We start from the raw sequence: 13363 nt of genomic DNA, 5'->3' as shown, positions 1-13363 counted from the left end.
GGCACCCCTTCGACCTAGCCAAAGCTAGTTGCGTGATTTAGTCAAAGATTTTCTTGTTTTAACCAAAGAATTTATCGCATTTGGATGTACTATATGAATGCAAATCCTAGACCTAGGGGGACATCGGGGGGCAAAATTTCTCTTCAAAGCTTGAATGGTGCCAATCACATTAATAGTGATGCCCAATAATAACTATTTGGAGAGGTCACGAATAATGCTAATGACGTAAAAATGAGTGGAATGAATGTATGCAATGTGAAAATATGAGTTTGTGTGAAGTGAAAAAGTAATAAAAAAAACAATAGTGTGTAAGTGGAAGTGTGCAAATGGATGTGCAAAGTAAGGTGAGTAAAGTGATAGTATGGAGAGCGTGTGTGCACGTGATAGTATATAAAGTACTAGTGGTAGAGTGAGAATGTGGAAGATAAGCGTCATGTGCAATATGAAATGCATGAGCCCTAGAGGAATGTAAGCAAGATGGGTATGGGGGGACCCTAAATCGTGACTTTTGATTTACGGTTTGGTTAGAAAAAGAATGAGCGTGCTAAGGCTATGTATAGCCAAACTCGTCCATCCCCCTTACCAAAAGAGTGACTCCCTAACCTATACAAGCAAATGAGCTAATCTAAATGAAAATGTAATCCTAAATATGTAAGGGAAAGGGAGTGAAGGGTCATGAAAAAATGTAAAACTAAAAGGAAAGAATGAATGAAGATGTAGTGAAGGCATGCGCGTATGTACTAGCGAGAGAGGGCCCTATTGAATCTATCATTGGACTAGCCCTTTACTAACGCTCATTTACAAGCATTGGACTTGTAAGAACTCGAGGGGAAGGGCATGACTAGCATTGGACTAGCCACGGCAAAGTGCATTCCACCCACACAATCAGATATAATACTAAAAGCAAATAGGCATGCTAAACACATAGTTTCACATAGCACGTAACACATAAACATGCTTATCTAGATTCAGAGCCCTAGGGAAAGCGATTAAACACATAGGCATATAAGCATGCAAATCACACCAAACAATTAAAGCAAATAAAGCTCTAACTATTACATTTGGGGGAAACCTACTACAATCTAAGGGAGGGAAGTGAGAATAAATAATAAATACCTAACTATTACAAATTTGGCATTCAAGTGCCTTTCAAATGATCAAAGTTGAACTAAATTTAAAGCAAAAACTAAGCAACTAGAGCAATAAATAAAGTGAAAATGAAATAAACACTTAAAGTCATGTAATTGCACACATAAGACACATATACGCACGTAGGGTCAAATAAAGTCAAAAATAAAGGATAAGGTGTACCTCCCTTGAGTTGGAGCTCTAATGGGGTGAAATGACTTATTTACCCTCCAAAAATAAAGGAAAAAGGTCAAGGCATCACTTTATTAACAAATAATCGCAAAAATGGAATAAGCATAAATTAAATTAGTCAAAGACACTTGAAAGAAAGCAGATAACTCATGTTTAAGAAATTAAAACAAAGTAGAGACTTGATTGCAAAATATTAAAGAAATTTAAGGGATTAAATTGATCAATTTTTCAATTATTTGAGCCATAGTGAGACAAAGGAAGACTTGGGGGCCAAAGTGTAATTTTAGAAAGTTATTTCATGCAATCTTCATGCGAGGACGTGAGAAGCATTCTGCAGCAAAGTTTCACAAGCTTATGAAGCTTTCGGCAAAACAAAATTCATGTAGAACTTCGAATCAACTCCACTCAAGACCATGTTAAACACCTCTCAAAAGCATTTCAAATAACAAGCAAATTAAGTAGTTCAAACAATCGAAATTTTTCAACAACCGAAAGTGAAGCCTGCTGCATTTTTGTTTCCAAGCTCTTGTCCCAGACAAACGTTCATCTAAACATCCATACCCTGATCTAAACAGCAAACCAAATGACTTCCACATCCAACGAACAAAACTTAGAAGAAAAATATGGAAATCCGAGAGAACTTTCAAGTAAAATGGTGTAGCAAATTTCTTAACCAAACATCTGCAACATTTAAGGAACACTCTGCACTTATTCAGCGAGTGAATGCACATACACACTCAATCAAAGCTCACGGTTTCATTAATCAGAAAAAGAAACTCGACAGAAATCTCAAACCATTTAGCTAACATAATCTGGGCGAGGTTGGTGATTTGTAAAGGGAAAAGCATGCAAATCTGGAAACAGAAGCTTTGCTGCAATTTTTCTGCTATCAATTTACAACTTGTTCGAACATTTTCTGGTAGTTTCAGACCCAAACCAGCAAACTTATTTACCCCAAAGTCCAATAAACTTCAGCACTAATACAATCCTACTGCAAGAAGCCAGTCATTGCAGGTCAAATGGAAAACCAAATGGGTGAGCATGCAACAACAAAGAAACGAAGTCGGTTTTCTAATGAGCCCTAGATGTGTTCATTCAAAACTACACTTTTCAGTCGACCCATTGAGATATCAAGCATCAAACTGGTACAAAGCATTGACACAACCAAATCATCTAAGCCCTCCTTCGATAGCATCAGAAACTGGTTCTCTTTCTTCCATGAGACCCATGAACATCACAACATAAAGACCATGTAAATATCGTTCTACAGAACTGAATGTTGGTCAAGCTTTCTACTTTTAAAGGTGAGGGAAACAGATCCTGGGATCAAAAAATGGTCAAGAAAACGAGATTCACCCAACTTATGCAAACAGGCCAGGAGGAAACATCAAACGGAATTCCCTGAAGTATTGTGTCACTTTCTGGGTTTGTCCATTCAAACGCATAAAGATCGTTCATAAACATTAGACGGACAGCTTCACGAAACTCATCATACAATCCTACAGAGAAAACTCTAACGGCTGTCTCTAAAATCCAGCCAATACTCATGGATTCATCCATCCCAACCAGATTTCGCAGACAGGATTCATAAAGGGAAACGACACAAGCGTAAAGACAAAAACTTTCAGCATTCTATCATAATCAACAGTTTATAAATGGCTCCAGAGTAGAAAAAACATCACCTTTAGCTTTTGATCAAAGCTTGATTCAGAAGATGAAATCTTTGCTCAGTCGAATCGTCTTTTCCTGGTTTTGCCACTTTCCTTCTGTCCGGCAGCTGCTTCTCCTTGCTTTCTCCCTTTGGTTTCAGCCGAATACCCCCTTCGAAACCTTCCTCCTTTGCCTTTTCACTGCCTGTTTCCCTTTTCCCCTCACCTCTTTCCCTCAGCCGCCAACCTTTCTCTTGCTTCATCAGCCCTCCAGACCCTCTGCTCCCAGCCGTCAGGCTCTATTCCTTGTTGTTACCCCCTTTTCCGCTCTTCATCAGCTTTTATATGGGAAACTTATCACCGAAACCTAGCATCTAAGGCGCAGAAATAAACCCCATCTTTTTTGAAATTTTTACAACCTTAGATCTTCATGGTTTATGACAAACCTTGAATCAAGCTAGGGATTTTTGCTGGAACGAATCCGACGGAGGAGGAAAATGGAATAAATGAAACTGGAGTTTTCTTCGCCGCTTTGTACCTTGTGCTTGTAAAAAATGAAGGCAAGGGCTCGGATCCTGTGTGGCTCACACTCGTGTGAGCTCGCTCTCTCTCCTTCTCTTTTTTTTTTTAATGAATAAACAGTAAAAAGAAATAAAAACATATTTTTCATGCGTAATTTTCTCTTTTGACAAATTTTGTGCTACAAGTCTTATAATAAAAACAAACAGCTAAAAGGGCAAAACTAATGCAAAAATAAAAACTAAAATAAAACAATAGATAATAATAATCTAAAAATGTTATACAAATGCTAAAAGTTTAAAACTAAAATTAAGAATTATTACTAAAAGACGAAAATTATTTAAAAATTTGGTGTCTAGAGTTTGCCCCTATTTGTCTGAGTTTTGAAAAAATTTGAGACAAAGAAGTAGACACCAAATACTTACCTGTGTCATTCGGCAGCAAAACCGCTCGAATGACTGAAGCTTTTGAAATGAGGACTGACCTCTTTAACAAAACTTTCTTTAAAATGGGACTTACCCAGACGAGAAATTTAAATCATGACTGACCTGAACAAGAAATTTAAAAGGGGACTGACCCCAACAAGGAAATTTAAATCATGGGACTGACCCGAACAAAATTTAAACCATGGGACTGGCCCGAACAAAAATTAAAAGGGGGACTGACCCCAACAGGAAATAAAGTGCTCATTAGTGGGACTAACCCATGTTTAGTGGCAATAAAGATGAAATGCACGCTAGTAGGACTGACCCATGTTTAGCGGTAATGAAAAATGAAATGCACACTGGTGGGACTAACCCATGTTCAGTGGCAATGAAATGCACGCTAGTGGGACTGACCTGCCCATGTTTAGCGGCAATGAAAAATGAAATGCACACTGGTGGGACTAACCCATGCTCAGTGGCAATGAAATGCACGCTAGTGCGACTGACCCATGTTTAACGGCAATGAAAATGAAATGCACACTGGTGGGACTAACCCATGTTCAGTGGCAATGAAATGCAAAATGCACGCTAGTGGGACTGAAAATGCACGCTAGTGGGACTGACCCATGTTTAGCGGCAATGAAAATGAAATGCACACTAGTGGGACTGACCCATGTTTAGTGGCAATGAAAAAAATGCACGCTAGTGGGACTGACCCATGTTTAGCGGCAATGAAAATGAAAATGGGACCCAAATGAAATGCACACTGGTGGGACTAACCCATGTTCAGTGGCGTGAAAAAAATGCACGCTAGTGGGACTGACCCATGTTTAGCGGCAATGAAAATGCTGTGGGACTTAGTGGCATGCTAGTGGGACTGACCCCAATGAAAATGAAATGCACACTGGTGGGACTAACCCATGTTCAGTGGCGGTGTAAAATAAAATGCGCGCTAGTGGGACTGACCCATGTTTAGCGGCAATGAAAATGAAATGCACACCGGTGGGACTAACCCATGTTCAGTGGCGATGCAAAATAAAATAAAATGCTCACTAGTGGGACTGACCCACGGCTAGTGGCGATGAAATGCAATGCACGCTAGTGGGACTGACCCATGTTTAGCGGCAATGAAAACAAAATGCACACTAGTGGGACTGACCCAACGGCTAGTGACAGTGAAAATGAAATGCTCACTAGTGGGACTGACCCAACGGCTAGTGGCAATGCAAAATAAATACTGGTATGTATGAAGAAACTGTATAAGACTTCCTCGAAAAAAATTATCCAAAGATTTGCCCCAGTGTGATGAGTTGGTCAGTGGGATTAAATCCAACCCTGCCTTGATGATCGGTCAGTGGGATTACACCCGAGCCTGGCTTTGACAAATTGGTCGGTCAGTGGGATAGCACCCGAACCTACCGGAGATAGAATAAAACACACACGTTAGTGAGATAAACTCGATGCTAACGGTGGTAGAAGAAAAGAAACACACACGCTAGTGAGATAGACTCGATGCTAACGGTGGTTCAATAAACGCACACGTTAGTGAGATAAACTCGATGCTAACGGTGGTTGAACAAAACGCACACGTTAGTGAGATAGACTCGATGCTAACGGTGGTTGAATAAACGCACACGTTAGTGAGATAGACTCGATGCTAACGGTGGTGGAATGAAAACGCACACATTAGTGAGATAGACTCGATGCTAACGGTGGTGGAATAGAAACGCACACGTTAGTGAGATAGACTCGATGCTAACGGTGGTGGAATGAAAACGCACACGTTAGTGAGATAGACTCGATGCTAACGGTGGTGGAATAGAAAAGCACACGTTAGTGAGATAGACTCGATGCTACCGGTGGTGGAAGAAAAGAAACACACACGTTAGTGAGATAGACTCAATGCTAACGGTGGAGAAATCAGCGAATTAAATGTGGTTGTCAAGAATGGGAAATGAAAGGGTACGCGGCGGGCGCTGAAATTTCATCAACAAGAAATTGAAATTTGTCAAGGAACAAGAAATTAAATTCAAGTTTGATTTTTGAGAATCTTTTCGAAAATAATTTGCCCCAGTTTCCACCAATTATTGCTCAACCGATCAATTGTGGCATGGTTGCTCGTCCTTGATTCGTAAGATTCTGACTTACGCTTCTTCATCGATTTCAGCCATGGATACCTGCACAGGGGGCTTGCCAAAGTACAACATGCACTTTAAAATATTGCAACTATTACTCATGGAAAGAGCAGTGTGATTGATTTGAAAGTCTTGCTTGACTCTTTGACGAAATCCTCAAATGGACTATAAAAAAAATTTGCCCCAGTGTAGGCTTATTTTGCAAAAATTGGTTTGGATGCCTCTCCATTTATTTGAACAAAGAGAAATTGCACTTTCTAAAATTTAGAAAATAATCATATATACAATGTGAAGAAATTTAAACGTCGAATTTGAACTCATGCAGAAATTTCATGATGAATCTCTCAGAATAACACCAAATTCAAGAAGATTTCCTCCTCACTTTTAGCATCGGTGCTTAGGGTAATGGGTCACCACTTCTTGCTAACTCACCTTTCAGGACCAATCAAGTGGACGTTATTTCTGATTTGGAAGTGGCCAAAGGAAATGGGAGGTCAAGATTTGTCTCATTTTTGTGCCCAAATTGTATGTAATCCCTTCAATATCTCATCTTAGTGAAAGCAAAGAGTTTATCACCCTTATTTCTTAAGAAAACGTAGTCCACATATAAGTTTTATAGGCTTGCAACAATATGGATGGAAACGATAGCTAAACATGTGAAAACGGGTCATAGCCTTATGATCACGAATGATTGATGGACTCCTTAGAAGCATGACCTTTGTTTTGAGTTGTCATGAAGGAATAAGTCAACGATGTGATGTGAAACCCCGATCTAGACAACCAAGGCACCATGGCTTAGGCAGCGGAAATTTGACCCAACTAATCCCTAGAAGTCACGAACAATTTTGATATTATCTCAACCCGTAACTACTCGAATTAACGAACCAAATTGGGGGTAGTAGAACGCCACAATCAAGGAGATACTCGATTGATAAGTTCGGGTGAATAACTTGAGAAGATTCTCAAGTATTCAAAGGAAGCTCTCTTGCCAAAGAGAAAGTGAAAACTCACTAATCGTATTTAATAGCCAAAAATTGATCCCAAAACAAAGAAGAAGTGGGGCTATTTATAACCCTTACAAGCATTAACCCTAATTCAAAAATTGACCAAACTACCCTACATACTTAAGGAAGATTTTGGGCCTCACTTACTAACAAATGGGCCGCAATTAAACTAGCTTAATTACCTAGACTTTCTAAAGCGAGAAATAACCAAAATCAACGAGGAAAATCAAATAATCCTACTAAACTCAAGTATTCTTCACTTGAATCTTTCAATTCCCCATGTGCTTGAATGGGTCTTGGTCTTTATATTCTCATCATTCCCCTCCTCTTAAAAGCAATTTGCCCACAAATTGAAGCACGAATGGTGACAAGACGAGTTACATGCCTTCGACTCAATCTTGTTATGATGGCTACAGATGGCATCCAATTCAAAGCCCATGTGCTAAGTTGGAAAATAACCCTTGTCGAACCTTGAATCTCACAAACCATCTTCAATGTATGCTCAACTTGATCGTTTGTGGTCATGAGGTAAGGGTCCTCAAAGTGGTATGAAGTGTATCCCATGAAATCGAACTCGGGCTCGAACACACTTGCATGGCACCAAGGCGGATTTGGTGATGTTGGAGCTTCATGTGGACTAAGAGCAAGACAAAAATCATAATGGTCATTGAGGTACTTGTTCTTTAAATGAACCCTTGGTACACAATCATCCCCAAAATGTGGAGTGTTCCCTTCAAGACGAGCTCCAATCAACTCCCCTTTGGTGTGGACTGATTTGAGTTGACTTTGTTCCATGAATGGATACCAACGGGGTTTAACTCTTGGAGTACCAACTCCATGGAGGCTTGCAACGTCTACAATTGATTTTGGAATGGAACACACCAAGATCAGCTCAACTTGCCTTTGCTTGATCTGTATAAAAGAAGAAACACTAAATAAAGCAAAGGTAAGTTCGTTAAGAAAATAATAGGCCTTCACCGGGTTGCTCAAGATCAGCCCACTTTCTCTCTTGTCTTCTTTTTTTTTTGTCTTTTTTTTTGACTACAACTATCAACCACGACACAAAACAAGGAAGTCCACAAATAATAACAACCAAGAACTCCAAGATCTTTCAAGAACGTTCAAGGAAGTTGTCAGGAACTTCAGAAATTTCAAGATTGTGGTCAAGAATTCAAGAAGCTCAAGATTATTGTAAGTTCTCTTCAAGATTCACAAAATTCCAACAAGTTTTGCCAAAATTCAGATTTGAAAACCAAGTAAACAAGTTGGACAACACAAACAACAAGGCTGGACAGATTTGTATTCAAATGAACAGTAACTATGAACAGTGTCGGTGAACTGTACGATGAACAGTGTCGTGAACAGTAACAATGAACAGTAATAATTTTTTTTTTTGTTGTTCTAAACAAACGAACAGATTGGGATAAACATATATGACTCAAAATAAACGAAAAATAAAAAAAAGGATATAACCTGGTGGTTGTCAACTAGCTCTGATACCAACTGATGTGAAACCCCGATCCAGACAACCAAGACACCATAGCTTAGGCAGCGGAAATTTGACCCAACTAATCCCTAGAAGTCACGAAAAATTTTGATATTATCTCAACCCGTAACTACTCGAATTAACGAACCAAATTGGGGGTAGTAGAACGCCACAATCAAGGAGATACTCGATTGATAAGTTCGGGTGAATAACTTGAGAAGATAATCCTACTAAACTCAAATATTCTTCACTTGAATCTTCCAATTCCCCATGTGCTTGAATGGGCCTTGGTCTTTATATTCTCATCATGATGGACTTTTATGGGCTTGTAATGTGGCTTGAAAACGATAGTTAAAGAAATAATTTTCAAGGACATTGCACCGAAAATCGCGTTTTTCTCAAAATTGCCCTCATTTTGGACTCCAAAATCTTGGACTTTGTTTGACTTTTTATCATCACTCAACAGGGTCTTTCAGCATCAAATCTTTTTGCATTTTTCTTTTGCATTCATTTCGCTCGTTTTTTCTTTTTTCCTTTTCCGTTTTTTCAAAAGTGCCCTCGCGGGGTTTCACATGAAGAGCAGTGTCAACCTCACACCTAATCAATTCAGAAATACATTCAAAAAAATTTCTTGGCATCAGTATATGAACATCACTTGCCAATTAGAAAATTTCTTGACGGAGATATTGCAAAGAACAGAAGTCAGGACTTTCGACTTTTGTAATGGGGTCAGGTGGGGTGCTTAGAAAAGTTAAGGCTTGAAAGCGGATTTCAAAAACGGTTTGAAGAATCCGAGATCGCATTGTTGCGCCAACCCTATTTTAGGGCTAAATCAGAATTTACCCCAATTTATGCTCAATTGAGGCTTTTTCTCTTTCATTTTCTTTCTTCTTTTGATTTTTCGGCTTTCTGCCATTTTTTTTGGAACTTTTCAAAAATTTGCCCTAGTTTATTTTTGAACTGAGGTTCTGTTTTCTTCTTTTGTTTTTTGATTTTGTTGCATTATCACTTTTTCACTTCTTGAAACTTTTCATTTTCAACTCAAACTTGCCCCAGTGTGGGGTTTGCGATTCTCAGGGGTTGCCAAACGAAATAATTTATTCTGAAGGCTCAAAAAGGATAACTAGGGATAGAATGTCTGATTGGAAAAGAAGAGGGCCTGACTTTTATTCCATTCCTTACATTAACTCTGAAAGGAAACTTTCATTAATGCGAAATTTTTTGCATGGATCTAAATTAACTGATTGAGGAAGACCCTTGTTCATCCATATCTGTGAAACATAGGCGATTCGTGTGGAAAAAACTCTTCCTTTTCTTTTCTCTTCTTCTTTTTTCCCAAAATTGAAACCCAAGTGGAATCAAATTTCTCCAATTTGTGATCCCCTCTTTTCTTTTACTTTTAGCATTTTTGCTTTTCTCCTTTTTGGAAAATTCTCCAATCTCCCTCTCCAATGTGGGGGTGCGATCGTAAGTGCTTTTGAAAAGAACCACCAATTTTAGCTCAAATGAGGATGCAAGGGATAAATGGTGTTTAGGTTGTAGAAACGATGGCCAAAGTATCATTCTTACACCTCATGACAACCAAAGTAACGAAATGGTCATTGAGAATCCATTCCCCTTTTGATATTTGAAAATTTTCCAATGTAGGGTAGTGATCATCAAGACACTTATTTGAAACGAAATTATTCTTTTAAAGGCTCAAATGGGAGAGCAAATGATAAAATCTGTATAGGTAAAGAAACGAACGCTCGAAGTATCATTCCAAATTTTCAAAACAAACAAGAATAATGCACATTTTTGCTTTCACTTAGATGTAAATTGAATATAATTAGACACAGTGGACATTTCTCAAGCAAAGATCGCCCCAATTTGCAATTTATCAATCAATGTGACTGATTTTATTTTGGGGTTAAGTGAAGTGGGCAAAAATATGAATTGTACAGTGAAGGAGGAAAGGTATCTCATTGGGTCTTTCGAGTGATCTTTTTTAATTCTGAGCACTCTTATTGCATAGCTTGAATCACCAATATGGTGTATACATTTGTGAGTTTTCAGGCAAGAGGTTGAAAAAATCTCAATTTGAGCTTATTTCTTAAAATTCATCATGAAATCTCTTAATGAGCTCAATAAAGAATGAAATGTACACGAGTATATACAAAACAAATAATTGTCTGAATAAAAGCTTCATTATTGCCAATGTTTGAAAAATTTTAAAAGCAATACATATGAGAAACATTCTAAAGAACTCCTTTACACATGTATACACACTTTTCTCTCTTAATAGCTCCCTTTTCCCTTTGAGCAATGAAATCTCTTAGATGTTTTACACGAGCGCTCTCAGATGAATTTTCAAATTTACATTATAGGGCCTGCCCAAGAATCAAGTAATACTTGTTATTTTCAAACTTCATTAGATCAAAATTGTTATCAGCTATGGAAAAATATTTTCACCTTATTGAAATGTTTTTATGAATGCAGGGGGGAGGGGGAAAAATAAAAGAAAAATACCCAGAATTAGTAAACAAAATTGTAAAATCGGTATGCATGTCCTATGGGGGAGCCCTTTTTGTGCCAAGGGTAGGCCTAGCATGAAAATGCAATCCTCTAGGGTAGGCATCATACAATACCTGATGAATCCGATCAATTGATTGAGTGAAAAATGATTTGAAAAATTTGGCCAATTGGAGTGAGAAGAGACATTTGTTCTAAAAATGAGGACAAAGTCCGAATGGATTGCTTGCTTTGATTGACGCATGATGTGCCAAAAGGGGTAAAACAGTCAAATGCATTGAATGAAAATTTGATTATTTATTGAAAATTGAATGGATAACCCTAACAATGAATTAAACTAATCAACTGAAGTGAATGAAATCAATTGATTAAGTGAAATGATGATTTATTCAAAATCGACCGAATTGCCCTAAAAATAGGTAAACTGGTCAAATGGATCGGATGATTTATTCAAAATTGACTAGATCACCCTAAAAAGGGTAAACTGGTCAAATGAAATTGAACGAAACTGATGATTTATTCAAAATTGATTGAATTGACCTAAGAATGGGTAAACTAATCAAATGAATTAAATGAAATTGGTGATCTATTCAAAATCGACTAGATTGCCCTAAAATGGGTAAATTAGTCAAATGAATTTAAAATCGACTAGGTTGCCCTAAAAAGGAACAAATTGAAAAAATGGACTGGAGGAAATGGTCCAATGGATTGAATGGAATTGACAGCTTATTGGTAGTTTCAAAAATTTATTGCGATGCATTAGTCCATGAGTCTTCTAATATCAAATTTTGGCCTCAATATTTATCGTCTCAACAATGAGGAATCATTTATGAATTTTTTCAAATTAATGTCCTTTATGCAAGGGAAATTTTTACCAATTTTGCTTAAAATGGCCAAAAGATGATTGTTAGATGCCCATATTCTAATGTGCAAAAATCGCTTTGCCATCTTTGAAAAGATCGGATCCTACCTTACCTCGTGCACTACCCCTTTGGATGGTACATGAAATATAAACGTGCAAATCTCATTGGATTAAATATCCGAGACACAGGTTGGCTTATTCCTAACACGGGATCCCATAAATGGCATTCCCTTCTAGGGTTTATGCATGATGCCATTTTATCAAGGCGCGTAAATATGCAGTACACAAATGAAATGTGACCTAAAGAGAACCCCTTTTTGTATGCCGGGGTGAGCCTAAAATGAAATGTATTCATGTTACAAATGTGAAGTATTGAATTTAAACGTGTCACATCAAACGGGGTAGGCTCCTAGAGAGTACCATGCCAGGACACTTATTTCCTAGGGTTTATGAATGCAAGTGGAGACAAAACCAAAGAGAGTTAATTTAATCAGGTATAACACATAACACATTGTAGCAAAGCAATATAAAGAGATAAAACAATAAAAGGAAAAGAGGGGTTGGATCCCTCCCCTCGTGGATAGTGTCTCTAATAAGGTGAGGCAGACTCTACACTAGGTAAACTATCATGGATGCATGAGGCTGGGGCTCACTAATGCATCTAGACTCGATAGGTTTTAGGTCCCCGAGCCTTCAGACTTGGAAACCAAAGGTCATCAATCCCAAGGCTCTTTGTCGGTGGCTCGAGCGATTCCCCAGACACTACTACGCACACGTCGTGTCACGGCTACATGTCTGAGTGAATCTATCAAAAATCCTCAACCTTCGACTAAAAGCTAAAGGCTATTAACCCAAAGCTTAAAGTGGAAAATTGAGTGACCCCTCGAATCATGCTACGCACACGTCGTGTCGCGATCATACGTCCAAGTGGGTCGCCTAAAATCCTAATAGGGTGGAGTGGCGTGACAAGCCACTAAAAGAAAAATAAATGAGGGGTAAATAATTAAAGCGTATACACGTATGCTAGTGCTCCTTTTTGGAGGGGAGGGATCGAGAACCAACGCGAGACTCTAGGGTAATGTCCCCCACCCAAATGCAATGCAAATCGTGGGATCACATAGATAAACCATTCATCCATCAAATCAATCGTACGCAAATGTGTGAGGGAGTGAGTTGATACGCGTGAAATGCAAAAACCCTAAAAAGGAAAAATGCAACCCTAAACATCCAAATGCGATATATGAAAAGGTTAAAAGAAGAAAAAGGTTGACTAAATCAAATTTGGTCGGACTCTCTAAGTCCCCAGTGGAGTCGCCAGCTGTCGCGCCCCTGAAAAATCGCGCCCCATTTTTTATAAAATAAATAAATGGTTTGAAAAATGGATTTTGATTGATTTTTGATTTGAAAAATGAGTTTTGATTTACAAAGAAAAATGAAGAAAAATATGGGTCT

Source organism: Coffea eugenioides, chromosome 9 (assembly GCF_003713205.1).
Source record: "Coffea eugenioides isolate CCC68of chromosome 9, Ceug_1.0, whole genome shotgun sequence".
Classification (NCBI taxonomy): Eukaryota; Viridiplantae; Streptophyta; class Magnoliopsida; order Gentianales; family Rubiaceae; genus Coffea; species Coffea eugenioides.
Note: the sequence above shows the minus strand (reverse complement) of the source record.